Source organism: Pararge aegeria, chromosome 5 (genome assembly GCF_905163445.1).
Source record: "Pararge aegeria chromosome 5, ilParAegt1.1, whole genome shotgun sequence".
NCBI lineage: Eukaryota > Metazoa > Arthropoda > Insecta > Lepidoptera > Nymphalidae > Pararge > Pararge aegeria.
Genome location: NC_053184.1, coordinates 9,022,534 through 9,037,362, shown reverse-complemented (window position 1 = coordinate 9,037,362; position 14,829 = coordinate 9,022,534). Strand labels below are relative to the sequence as shown.

The following is a 14,829-nucleotide window of genomic DNA, read 5'->3' as shown; positions in this document are numbered from 1 at the left end:
CCTCGCCTTGCTACTTTACTTTCCAAACGGTGCACCTCTGGTATCTAGGAATATTACCAAGAAGGTTAAGTTACAACTGTATAAAGATATCTATATATGTAGTTATTTTGATGTAATTGACTTACATACTTATCTATCCAGATATTCCTTATCACCTGCAGGTTATTTACGTACTACTACTGGCCACATGCCTCCTTTCTCATAGAACAGATGATTTTAGAGCATAGACCCACCACCTCCAAAGCGAGGTGGTGGGCTTAAACGACTATTACCGCAAATTTAGTGATAATAACCGAAATTTAGTGATCGAAATCGTTCAATCTTTCAAGAACGGTCACCTCTTATCCGAATTCATTGGGTCCTTATCAGGGAATTCGAAATATAAGTGATTCCCAATTCAGTTTAGAGATTAAACAGGATAGCACGATATATCGTGTGTCATGATTTTCAGTCTCGATCTACATTACTAATAAGAAAAGTGAATACATGTTTATTTAAAAAAAATGCGTACTCATAACCTAATTAAATCTACTTAATCTGTAGATAAGATAGTATCTTTAGGTTGTTTAAATAAATTAACCAATAGCGCACACCTAAATGTACGTACGGACGAGAGATAAAATACATTACTGTAAATTGTATTGTAACTATGAGCTTCGATTATGCACTGAATAAAACTTGAAATAAACTTAAATGTCTGGGATGGTTGTCTCTCCCTTATTATGAGGTAATATTTAATAAATAGTCATTACCGGCAAAAATGTATTAGGTATTCTGTTTATACTTCAATCAAATTTTGGAATATGATGATTAGTTTTAAAACTGAATAAAAACTATGAAAGTCTTAAACGCCGTGGGAGGGTCGTGAAATCGGTATATCGGTATACAGTTAAACTCAAAACAGATGGGAGGTAACAGAAAATAGATGTCTGCATACTAAGAATATATTCGCGAAAACAACAACCGTGAAAACAAGTGTACGTAATGAATACGATACCTAGTAAATAGTAAATTACGGGAATTAGATATTCATTGAACAAAAAAGATTTAAACCCATGAGGACAGGTACAAGTTCATTATATCTGAAATCCTGAACCTTTAAAAATTATAATAGGTATTCGTTAGATACAAAATTTATAAAACAAGCAGAAAGAATAAATAAGTTGATGTATTTTTGTGCAGAAATAATGTTTCTTTATATTACAACGTTAACAAATTTGACTTACCTACTATTTAATGATATAATTATTATTAGCTTCCAGTATTAGATACATAAATCATATAAAACATATTTTGTGTGACAAAGGTTTTAATAGATAAGTATGAAGGTACTTTAACGTTGATAGCTAAAATATACAAGAAATGTTCATTGTATCTATCCTTATCTAAGGTTATTTGAAAACCAAAATGGAACACAACAATCAATTATTGATGTTGCTTTGCCCACCTGAATAAACGGAATGATACAGTAACCAGATTAGGTACACGTAATCTGCATTCTGTATCAGCAATAGAAGTTTGATTGGGCCAATTTGAAATTATCTCTTGTCTTCATACGAACCTGGGCTCTCCCAAATACAATCCGCACGTATACCTGACTCGGGTAGAGCAAACTAGTTAACCGAAATAAATTACGGAAATGTGTTTAAGATGCAAAATGCAACCGCTACTGTCATTTTTTCGTTTTCTTCATTTCACTTTATTGCACTGAAGTGCGAAAATCAAAAATATTTACTTATATGTTATATTCCTTTATAAAAGAAAGAAGAGGTGATAGCGTAGTGTTGAATTCGACTTCTTCGGGGGGGGACGAGTTCGATCCCCGACACGCACCTCTAACTTTACGTAGTTATGTACGTTTAAAGTAACTCGCTTTAACGGGGAAAAAAAACATCGTAGATATCAGAGTATTTTCAAAATGTTCTCAAACACGTACCAATCCGTACAAAGCCGTCGGGCGCCTGGTTTAAAATTCAAAATTCATTTATTACAGGTAGGCCCAGCCACAAATGACTTCTGCGGCTTTCTTTGCAAAGATGATGATGATGGTTCCTTTATATTATATGTTTATATTAAAACACACCTTGGGTTTTGGAGTTTGCTTTCTTGCCATTAGTTTTTCCTCTGCTTGTATTTTTTATGCGTTTTATTTTTTTCTTTATTTCGGAGCTGGAAAGAAGCAGCTTCTGACCGCCACAGGTCAGAAGCTGCTTCTTGGAGACCTTCTTGCTTGACCAAGCCAAGGCCCACCCAGGGCTGTAGAGCTATGGTGACGTGATGACGATGATTTTTTCTTTATGCCACTGGGAATGCATGTACGCATCCCAACGGACAGGTATGTCGGTTTAAACTTACGTAATACACATTAAACCCCGTTGGTCGGTACCCGACACTGGGGTATAGTGGATATTTGTTATGGCATCCCAGCCCTAACGGTGTACTAACTATTCAGTACTAGGTACGGCTTTATGGTAACATACACCTAATAGTACTTATTGTGCCACGAAAAATAATGATCGTTAAAAATCATAAATAGGCTCAGGCCTTGAAAGCACTTGATACACAACTATTGCGTATTATCAACCTACATTTTCTAAGCTCTATTGTAAGCAAACACAATAACGTCAAATGCTCGTTATGAAGAAAACTCGATACCTACATTCCCTTTGTAATGATATCAGCTGTATCGTGCCACCAACTTTTCTTTGAAGTGGCAAAGAATATATTATACAGTATAGTAATAACATTATATTTATTATACTACTTGTTAGCCGCTGATTGCAATCTCACCTGGGGGTAAGTTCTGATGCAGTCTAAGAGTGTAGCAGGCTTTTCTGTTAGGGGAAATAGCAGTTATAATATTAGACTCATACTGCAAAGCGTGTTATCGTACTGGAACGTTTAATCACTTAGTGGGACGTCTTTTCTGTATGGTGGTAATTAGCCGCGACCGTAGCTTTCCGACAGCCATGATCCGAATGTTAATCAAAATCTAATTTTGACTAACTTTTATTAAACCCTAACTTCTGTTTTATCAGCAAGTTTACTTAACTTGACAACCTACGGCCAAACCCATCTAATCCGCAATCTCCAGATCGAAGATTAGATTGATTAGTAGGTACTATCCCTTTCTTAATGTTACCTGTTGATAAGGATGGGTCTACTAACTTCGTTCTGAAATCGGTAGATTTTGTATTGGATTGATTATATTAAGATCGGTTGGTAATAGTTCGAGCTATAGAAAGGTAATTAATGTCAAAATTACACTATGCCATGTGGCCACGTGACGTGCTGGATTTTATTATCTTTATTTATTAAATGCGACTATGTGAATTCTGCTTGATGCCTTCGTTTTTACGCGTGAATCATCGTCGATTTGGCAAGGATTCACTTATGTTCTAAGATTAGCTATCATTATTAATTACAAGTAAAACTATCTGTAACAGGACCTGATGACTTGGAAGAGTTTTTTTTATTAGACTAAATGTTAGCCCTTGACTGCAATCCCACCCGGTGGTCAGTGATGATGCAGTCTAAGATGATAGCGGACTAACCTTTTATGGATTATGGCAGTTATATTTAACCCACACCCCAATTCGGCTTCTACGCGACATCATACAGGAACGCTAAATCGCTTAGCAGCACGTCTTTGTTGGTACGGTGGTAACTAGCCGTGGCCGAAGCCTCCCATCAGGCCAGACCCGAGAGAATTTGGAAATTATAAATTCACAAATCTTCCCTGCCAGGAATCGAACATGGGACCTTCAACTTGTGATACTATTAGTGTCAACTCCCTGACGCAGCAATGAGCGCTGCGGTTTTAAGTTAGAGGTCCCGGGTTCGACTCCTGGCAGGTGAGATTATGGAATTTATTATTTCGAAATTTTCTCTGGTACGATCTGGCTATGTGGGTATGCCATTTATATTGAAGCAATACTCCTAATTGGTTTGTACGTTGCATCCTTAGCAGTCTTTGATAGGATGGTAATGCCACGGCCAAAGCCTTTCATCAGACCAGTTCCGTATACTCACCTATATCTTATCAAATTCTGAGTCATTTAATAAATTTTACGATTCCTAAACCATTATCTACAAATTTCGCGGTAATAACATAAGTACCGTATATCGATATGTGATTACCTATCTGCATAGTTCTGAGGGTTTCTTACTCGAAAGCGCAAACATACGGACGGGCAGACTGACAGCGTAGGTTTAGTAACGGGGTACCTATTACTAAACCTACGCTGTCCGTCTGCCCGTCCGTATGTCAGTGAGCGGCCTATATCTCATGATATAAATTGCGTAGAGACTTAAAATTTCCATTAAATGTGAATTTCTATAGCCGCTAAAAAAAACAAATAATAATTTAAAAAAAGTAACCATATTAAAAAAATCAAAAATGGATAATTTTAATAATACGTGTATTCATATTGTACCTTCGTGCGAAAACCTTTATGCGCAAGTCCGATTCACAAAGACGATTTTTTTTTTTCATTTTGCCGCTTATTCGTACATGTTTAATACCGTTAATAACATAAAAGAACAATTTGTTGTACCATTCAACTTTAATTTACTTCCAATAATGTAGGTTCGGTACCTACAGTTAATAAATGTCTGATTTCAAATTCAATAGTAGGGTCACCGCACCAGCTGTGAGCAATTAAAATTAATTATTTCGAAATTGTTATATAAATTACACTGTAAACGTATGTCTCTATTAACCGTTTTGATAATTGTTTAGCTTAGAAACGATCGTTTAAGCTTAATATGCTGTTATCCGCAAACAAATCTGTGCGATATGGCATGCGAAATTTATTTTAACATTGGAATTTACGGAAGTAATTATTTACTATTGAATCTCACTATAAACACACAGCATAGTTATGATCATATTGTTATATGTTTTAATATAAAGTATTAAACATCTTTAAAGCCACTTAAGAAGTCTCAATATTTTCGCAAGTTGTTCACTCTTTTAGATCTTTCTGAAGCTTCTAAATAGAATTTGTAAACATGCTTCGACAAGTGAGTAGGTGCATGTATTCTTATTGGATTTCTCCTTTTGCAGGAGTAAGTCCAACAAATTTTCCCGAAATTCAATACAAGGATATTCGACTTTTTCTGGGTATTTACACTAGTTACATCTCTAGCTACTCTCTAATATACATTGTTGTCTATTATTATTTCATACTGATATATATGTAATTATATATTTATATACTATACCTGTAGTATATTTGTATATGTATTGCAAGGATTTGCATAAGTCCTTGTTTCTTTTATTTTGTTTATATATTATTATTCTTCCCATTGAACCTCCACTGTCCTACTTGACTACTCGTTTAATTTAAGTTAAAGTATCCTAACTACCTTCTTGATATTTGACCACCGGATCTATAGAATTCCACCACCTGGAAATTCTTCCCAACGACGGCCTGTAACATTCCTCGAATAAACGTTTAAAGATTTTAAACTAAGATTTTCGTGGTTAATCAACATTTATTAAAAATATAGTTCAACGCGTACATACCACGATAATATTTTTGGATTTGTCGACCCAGTTGCATAGATCGAGGTTTGTCGTGACCACGATAATCCATAAATCCAAAAATATTATCGTGGTATGTACCCGTTGAACTATATTTAAGAAAAGTACAATATTTGCCTGGCGTGAGTTTTTTTTTATGTAGGGCAATATTTATACAAGAGCGTTGATAATAAACTGAAAATAACGAATTCTAATACTTTTGACATAAAAATAAACTTTAGGATATATTGATTCATCTAAATTACACACGAATGTTTTTCACTGTACATAAATTATAATACACTGTGAGTGTAAAAGATTTATAAAACTCTATAATAGGTACGTTTTGTTTTTCCTTCATTTCGCTGCAATAATGGGAAGAGGAAATTCCCTAAGACAAGTTTTTGGTTTCAGGGGTATTTAAGTCGAAATTGTACTCTTCATCAAAACAAAACTATTATTATTATAACGATTATTATTTGTCAGCGCATTTGCTGTACCATCCAATTTCAACATATCTGATTTGGACTCGTGTAAAAATCTATACGTCACTTACGTTCGAGCAGCTATACACAGATGTGCTGAAGAATCTCTCGAACCACCCGGTTCATTGATCTACCTCACAATACACTAGAAAAATGGAAAACAATAGTTGGAAAGTGGGTTAGTAATTTTATGCAGATAAAGTGCCTGCCTGCCATTTGGCATTTGATGGACTCGTGTAAAAATCTATACGTCACTTACGTTCGAGCAGCTATACACAGATGTGCTGAAGAATCTCTCGAACCACCCGGTTCATTGATCTACCTCACAATACACTAGAAAAATGGAAAACAATAGTTGGAAAGTGGGTTAGTAATTTTATGCAGATAAAGTGCCTGCCTGCCATTTGGCATTTGACAAAAGGTCTTAAGATTTTATAAAATTGACACAATAAGATTTATTATTTAAATAAATAAGTTGTTGGTAAACATAAAATATTTTTTTAAATGTAAAAAACTTAAATACCTAATATGTATACGATATATTATGTAAGCTAAAAACCTGCAGTAAACTGAAAAATATCCGTTATAGATACTATCATTTAATTACACGAGTACGTTACTCGGCCACCTTGATGTGCTCGGCTCAGGCTTAAGTCGTAAAATATATCTTTAAACACATGATGTTAAACTCAAAATAACAGCGTTATTTCGGCCCGTTGTTAGATTATGCTAGCTTTCAATAGATTATGGCACGTAAACTCGCGTAAACGATATAAAATCCCTTTCAAATGTTGGATTTTAGAAGGAATTAATTAATTCAATGTGGGAGAACCAAATTTGTATGTAAATACTAGAATTGTAATTCCAAATCATACCTGCAGGCATTATTACCTCATTATTGTTTCGATATTTATAACTAACGGTATCTTACTGCTTCGCCTGCGAAAATAACGGGACTCAGCGTACTGCTGCATAGTCGACAACCTTCCTCAATAAATGAGATATCCAACGTAAAGATTTATTCGTACCTACTGGTAGTACCTTATGTACAAAACTATAATATTAAATAAGATAGCGATGCAACTTCTTTTAACATATTTACACAAATTACTGAAGTTCGGGCTCTTAATATATCTGTTCTTGCAATTGGTGCTTTAATCACCCACTGTTTAAAATCTTCAACCAGTTAACCTTGGCAAACGCAAATGACCCTCCCGAGGACCCACACCAGTCTTGCCTAACTTAAAATAATTCAAATAAGATATGTCTGCAAATAATGTGTGGCTTAATAGCAGCACAACATATTAGTCGATAATGCTGGGTAGGCAATCCAGTAATGGATGCGTTTCCAGGTCCAAGTCAACTTTGGAAGTTCCACAGATTTTTTTTTATCCATAAGTCTCAGCCCCTATCACTCGCCAAGTATAATAATCGGTAAAAGATTAAACAAAATAGCATTGTCAGTTGATTCGTATGCATCGCTATTATGTATTCAGTATCTTTAAGCCGTTATGTGCGGGGTTTGCTGTTATCCGCTGAGAAGTTCTGTCATCCAATCATATTCAACACTACTACACGAAATTAGGGCAGAATTACACTGATACTACAGTCTATCCAGTACAAAAATAATTAATAAAATCGATTTAAATTTGAAGGAGCTATCGTGTAAAAACGTCAAACACTTTCACTGTGCTGAATTCTGCGATTAAAAGTATTTTCTGTCTCGTAATATGGACCCATATAACGCAAAGTTTTATTTGAATTCATTCAGAAGTTTCAGTGAGATGCGCGGCCGAGATATAGACAGAAATACAGACAGAAAAAATTAAAAAAAAATAAAGTATCGACTATAATCCCAAAAATATTTTCAAAATATGTTCAATGTACAGAATTCGTTAGAAGTATAGATTAGTGTAGATACAAGACTATAACTTTGTCATATCTAACTTAATGATTGTCCGCACAAACTAATTATGGAACGGATACAAACGATCATTGTTCATTGGGTATTGTGTAATTCCAAAAACAAGAATAGCAACTAATTGATGATTTATAACCTCAATATCTTAGCAGCTAAGCAGTAGAGGACGAACGAAATGTGCCTTTTTTATTTGATTAGGTAAAAAGCACACTTTCTTAATTTATTTACCTGTACGACAAATAATGCCATCTATGTGCCTATGAATAAAGAAATATTTGACCGTTGAATGATTCAACGATCTCAAAAACAACCGACTTGTATTTCATTATCAAGTATGTCATAATAAATAGCGTTTGCTTCTTCTGAACTTAATGCTTTTTAATTGTTTTAGAGAGTGTGTTTTTTGTATTACCTATATTATCACCGGCGCCGATATTGTTTTTGCTAGAGTAAAACAAAAAAAAATTATAACCAAAACAAAATATCCCGCTTCTTTTTCTGTATGTCCTCTTTACGAAGGTTGCCTGTTAGAGATTGCTTGCATATTCAATAAGGCTGCCTTTGCATGTCTACATTGTGATTTACTCTCTGTTATTCTTGCAATAAAGTGTTTCTTCTAACTCTTCTTCAAAGAGTGCGCATATCTAAGGCTGTGTTGATAATAGGTAGCAACTTATTTTCGATTAGGTACTAGATTCCTATAGATGACGACTCCTGATCCTTATACAAAATATCTGCGATAATTCATTAGCCGTATAACCGATTTCAGCACCTAAAACCCCAAAACACATAATTCACGTTAAAATAACATGTTACATGGTCATCGAATGCCGTTTATTTTTAGCAAATGTAATAATAGAGCACGGCAAAATGTTTTGCAATATCTAATATTGTTCTTATGTTAGGAAATAGATCCTGCGTATGTATTCTCTTGACCAAAGATTCAACATCATAATCAATCAAATACAGGTGCACTAGGCCACAGGTCTCTTCTCAGAATAAACCATGCGGTTTAGGCCGTAGTCTACCAAGTGCGAAGTAGACTTCACACGACTTTCAGAACTTTATCGAAAACTCAGAGACAAGCAGGTTTCTCTACAATGTTTATTTCAACGTCCTTCCGTCTGTCCGTCTGTCTGTCTATCTAGCTGTCCGTCTGTCTGTCTGTCGGTCTATCTAGAGGTAGAGTCACTACACACAGACAGACTTGACGTTTCAAGAGTGCTTATATTAGGCCTACTTGAAATAAATGAATTTTGAATTCGAATTTTGAATTTTTTTGAATATCTCTCTGTCTGAGCCTTAACGAAACCGAATTCATAAGTATTTCCACATTTATGAGGACACCAGTGCAAGGACTAAATAAAATATTGTTAGAAATTGTCAACTAACAATGCGATTTCGATTCTTCCTTTAACGATTAACTATTCTTTGTTAGTGATTGGAGACTAATACGAAATTCTCTTTAAACTTCAAAAGTCGACAATCCATGGGAACATTATTTTTTATTATAAGAAATAACGTGAGCTAATAACTTAACAAATAATTTATTGGCCAACAGGATTTAAAAGCTTGTGCTAGAACTATGACAATATGACAGTACGATAATATTAGATAGAAGCGGGCGATCCGTTGCGGAATTCCATAAACATTGCTATATTATGTCTAAGTCTTAGCAATTATTCATTGTAAAGTCAACATCTCCTGAGGATACTCTGATTTCGAAGCAAAACGTGCGTAGAGAGTAATTTGGAAGATCTGTTTGGTGTGACATATAAAGATTGACAATAATATAATAATAATAATAAATTGCACCTTACAGATTTTCCTGCTTTTTTGGATCATAGATTATAGCAAATTAAGCTTAATGTTCATTTTAGTACGACAACAGACCGACCGAAGGTTCCCCCGACCGTTTTGGATATAGTTACACGGGTGAGCTTTTCGTATTCGTAGCTTATCGTCGTTAATATACGCAATCTGACATAGGATAATATTTATCCCGTAATCCTCTAAAAGATCCTTAAAGTAACCCACGGGATTAAAAAGATTGCTTTTGTTATGGGGAGAAATTTTGTAAAGATTTACAAAATCTTTACAGAATTTTTTATTCCTTGAAAATAAAGGGGATTTCAAAAAATTCCAAAATAAACGCCCTCGAAGCCGCAGGCATCAGCCAGTACACTATAAAATAATTCGGTAACTAAAAAGTCGAAAATGTTTAGGATTTTATCGATTTGCGAAGGTTGGCAGCATTGGATTGTATTAAAATATCATTTTTAGTGGCACCAGCTACGGGTAGGTCTAGCTAGCGTGTGGCCTAGTTAAATGTTCCCCTTTTCACTGCTACCAAAGTTGGCATTTACCTAATCCTGTTGAGTGAGTGTGTGTTAAGTGATTGGGATCAACAAAGGAAAGCGTACGTAGGAATTATCCTACCTTTATCCGGCAGTAGGGATTCGTCTTTCTGTCTTTGTAATAACGACAACAATGCAAGGCCGTTTTTAAATGTTACCAATTCAAACAAAACAAACTCTTATTGACCCAATTATATTCCTAAAAGTACCTAGGAACCCCCCTAATTACGAAGTTGAGTCAATAGAAACTGTACACGAAACTATTGTTCAAATAACTTTTCCGTCAGTTTTCAAACATGAAACTTTTACCAAAAATAGGTCAAACTGCAAACGAACCAACTATGCATTTTTAAACCTAAACATACCTCATTACTAAACGGTAGATGTTAACATAACAGTCAATACAATGTTACGAGTTAGCAGTTATTTTCGGCTTGGTAAATAATAATAAACGGAGCCAGATCATTGCGGAAATTATATCCGCCGCGGATAAAAGTGATTCCCTAAGCGTTCGTAAAAATATTTGTTATAATATTACAAGAGTGTTTACCTAACGCGTAGCGTAGGAAATCGGTCTCGTATAAAAAATATATGCTCCATATACTTTATCATACTTCATATATATACTTTATCTCTAATATACCATAATGAATTAGGAAAAAGCAATTTGTGTATTGTAAATTTGTTACTTTTTGTTAGTTATATTTGTTTTGTTGTATATAAACTGTAGTATGGGGTGATGAATTGGACAATGTAAGTATGTCTAGGTATGCAAATAAATAACATTATAAATGTGCCTGTCTCATTAACTATGTTCGGGCCTGAAGACGGTTATAGGATACTTTTAAGTTTTGATCCCTAATAAAATCACCGGAAACGCTATCACAAGATTTAAGAAAAAAATAGTTTCCTATAGTAGTATTTATTTATTTATTTTTCATAAGACATACCAGCAATAAATTGTAAACACATTCATAAAAAAAATATATATGTTAGAATTACAAATTTTGTCTATGGCTTAGAAGCAATACTGATTTTTACCGAGAAAAAAAGAGATGGCTTTAATCCTGGTTACAGACAGGACACTTCAGAGCCCGGGAAAATAAACGGTTCTGCTTGGATTCAAACAAATCTAATCAAACGCACCAAGTCGTGGGCATCAAAAATTCCTACGTTCACGTAGGGAGAGTCAGATAAAGAGCGTGTTTCACTCGCATAAAGATGGTGTATAAGCCGGAAAGTTACCTACACAGGTACATAATGCTCACTATTTTTACTATAATGGCTTTCACATAAAAGATTTATATAAAATGCTGTCGCGATCTGTTTAAGAGTATCTAACAATCCCACCTGAAATTATGTAACTATTTTTGCAACGCACGCCACGATTTACTTGAAACTTACTGTTATATTTTGGCCAATTTACACAATATCTTCATAATTTATAGCCATTGTGTTATTCTGATGTATAACCTATATTACTGTAAAGTTCTATCAAAATCCATCTATACATACAAACTTTCGTATTTATAATATTAGTAGGCAACAGAAGACACAAACAGTAGGTGAGGGAAGCCGCCTGAAAGTGGTAGAGTTAGTATAATATCCAACAATGTATAATAATACTAATATTATTCTATTTAACTACGAACAGAAAGTTTGCAGGCTTGGTTTAATTACTTTGATCATGAAGTAAGTGACGTGTTAAATTTATAACACACAGAGCCACGTAAGCCTGCCGTTAAATTAAAAATTTGTTTCGTTTTAAAATAAAGGTAGAGACTTTAAGGTGTAATAGAACCTACAAAAGTCGTTTCAAATGGTTCAATAATCTTGTAACCTATCGGTATCGAATTATTTTCTTCTAATAACTGTTTAAAGGCAATCTCTAACAGTATAATATTTATTTAAATTAAGCATAAATTGCTATGGATTATATATTTCGAAGTGCTTTCGTATTTTATCACAATTTAGGAACTACCTACTTTATATTTAAATAACCTACCTACTTACCTTATATTATTATAGACCTACCTTATATAACCTACTTTATAATAATATAAGGTACCCACCTTATAATACATATATACTTTATTTTTAAAGTGATTTAACATCAATGGATGTAATGACCCAAACCTACAAATAAATTTATTAATATCCAGAAATTATCCGATCGGATAGAGAAAGGAGAGAAACAAAAAAAAAATATGGACTCGGAAAACAAGGTCCCGCCGTTCAAGCAATGAGCTTACAAATAAATACTTCGAAGATGCTCGCCTCGAAATGAAGCTGACGCGACGTTGCAGTAGAAAACTATATCTAACTAAAGTCAGACCTTGTGTTCAATCTCACCTTGTACTTAGTCCTAAGATGGCCACAACATAAGTGGTGTGATTAGTTACCACCCTACCCAACTCCTAATCGATTTCCACGGTACGATGTTGCATAAATTACACGTTAGCCCGTTACAGTCTTATACTGAATCACTTACCACCAGGTGAGATTGCAGTCAAGGGCTAACGTGTAGTCGAATAAAAAAAAACTCCTACCAAACAACGATAAAGACGAAGAAAAAAATTGAAACTGCGACTTTCACACCCAAAGATAACCGCAGCACAAGAAAAAGGGTCTATTTAGCCCTTGAGCCAATCCAATAACCGTGCCGTACCTAATTACGGAATTAAACTCCCCCAGCCTTCACCTATATTTTAAATGGTGGTCAAAGATAGTAAATTTCACTGAGTAAGCCGGACCTTTATTTGCAATTTCAGCTTTCCAAAGCATGTAATGATTTGAAATATAAATAATCAAAAACCTCTTCTGCTTAACTAAAGTCCTCTCCCAACGGTTTATCCGTAATTTGCAGGAGATAGTAGTGGAGAGGATAGAGGATGTTGCTGTCCGTTCTCCAAAATGTTCCCTTAGTAATAATCGTTTGTAATAGTTGCACGCCCAAAATTTTATGTCTAAATATTGACAAAATTAAAACATGAATTTCAATCTTCATTAATAAGTCTAAAATATTAAACAAGTATATTATATTTGGTAGGTTATTTATATAGGTAGTTCCTAAACTGTTCACAATAAAATGAAATAAAAGAACTTTTAAATAATTTGTGTATGGTATAGTATGTGTATAGTAACTCAAAAAAAAGGCCATTTGTGGTAAAAGTGCACCGTCTACTGTCAGATTATTAATTAAAATAGGAACATCTTAAAGAAACTTGTCTGAATTATTATGTAGGGACCTACATACTGCGAGTTCAGCTAGTTCTCGGGACCTAATACTTTCCATTAACACTTATCTTTTAATTCACACTGAACTAAACTCTAATAGTTATTTATTTGGTAAATAAGGAAACACCGCTGAGATATTTTCGATAAAGTTAATCTATAGTGTTTTTTTCAATAATTGATTGTCTCATTACTTTTCTTACATTCTAAGCTGCTTCTTTCCTTTTGTAATAAAAAAGCCACGTAACACTAGATATCAAATTTAAAGTAAAAAGAATAAGTAATTTAACAAATTGATACTGTTTGAACAAAATTCATTAAAACGTCTGTTTCGAAATTAAAATAAAAACTTTCTGATATAATAATAATGAACTGTGTTGAGTTACAAAGAAACTTTTTGAACTTTGCCGTTCTTAGAAGTTTTACATTGTTAATTCTCGTACGCATTATTTTAATTTGTCTTCGCGAAACCTTATGAATATTCATAATGGTTTGGATTATTTTATAAATAGTAGCAGTGATTGGTTACTGAGTAATAATTAAAATTGCTACGATTAGAAATAGAGTTGGTAGACATTTTAATTAGATGTGTAAAAATAATTATTTACTTACCAGAGAAGAAGATGGCAAAGTTTTCATATGCTGATGATTACCCGGCGGCGGCGGCCGCATGGTCACCGCCGCACATGACAATAAACACCAAAACTCAGACAAAAGTAAGTCACTTGGTTATTTTAACTAATGCAACTAGCAATTAAAAACTTCAATGCTGAAAATTCAAATTTAAACTGATGAACGTATACGCGCGCGAACGAATTTTCAGTGTTTACCTCACGAAGCGGCGCTTTGAGTCGAGTTGAGCGCCCACGAGGCAAAAGCCGACTGGCGAGAGCTTTAGGCGGGCGGCGGCACCCCTACACTTCGCCCCTCGCCTACCAACATTGCTCTTAAAATTCTTCAAATTCAGCCACACACTTTTGAACACCGTTACAAGACTCTTCAGCTCCATTGAAGTCTGTTTAATCAATCTCGACAGGGCTTCTCAAACTTCTAATATTCATAGTTAATATTATAAAAGCAAAAGTGGGACTGTTTAATGTTTATTTGTTTCATCATTTATTACCGTTAATGTCTTTAACTACGGCAAAATTTGTATAATATTTATCCCGAAAAAATACCGCTACCGTTTGACAGCAGTGATTGTAAGATTTACGCCTGTCGCAAGCCTGTCGCGAGATACGTAATCAACCTGCCGTGATCTCTGTTCCATTAAACCGTTCATAAATTCAGACTTACTGTCTTAGG

At 34.4% G+C, this 14,829-nt stretch overlaps 1 protein-coding gene across 3 annotated transcripts in view; it reads right to left on the bottom strand.

Moving 5' to 3' along the window:
• Nucleotides 1-14,208, bottom strand: part of LOC120623593 (eye-specific diacylglycerol kinase) — a 226,070-nt gene extending 211,862 nt beyond the window's left edge. For all 3 annotated transcript variants that reach the window (XR_005658727.1, XM_039889635.1, XM_039889637.1), the window contains exon 1: nt 14,137-14,208. The gene's annotated coding sequence lies outside the window, so the exon portion shown is untranslated. The remainder of the gene's footprint in view (nt 1-14,136) is intronic.
• Between the last annotated feature and the right edge of the window lie 621 nt (nt 14,209-14,829).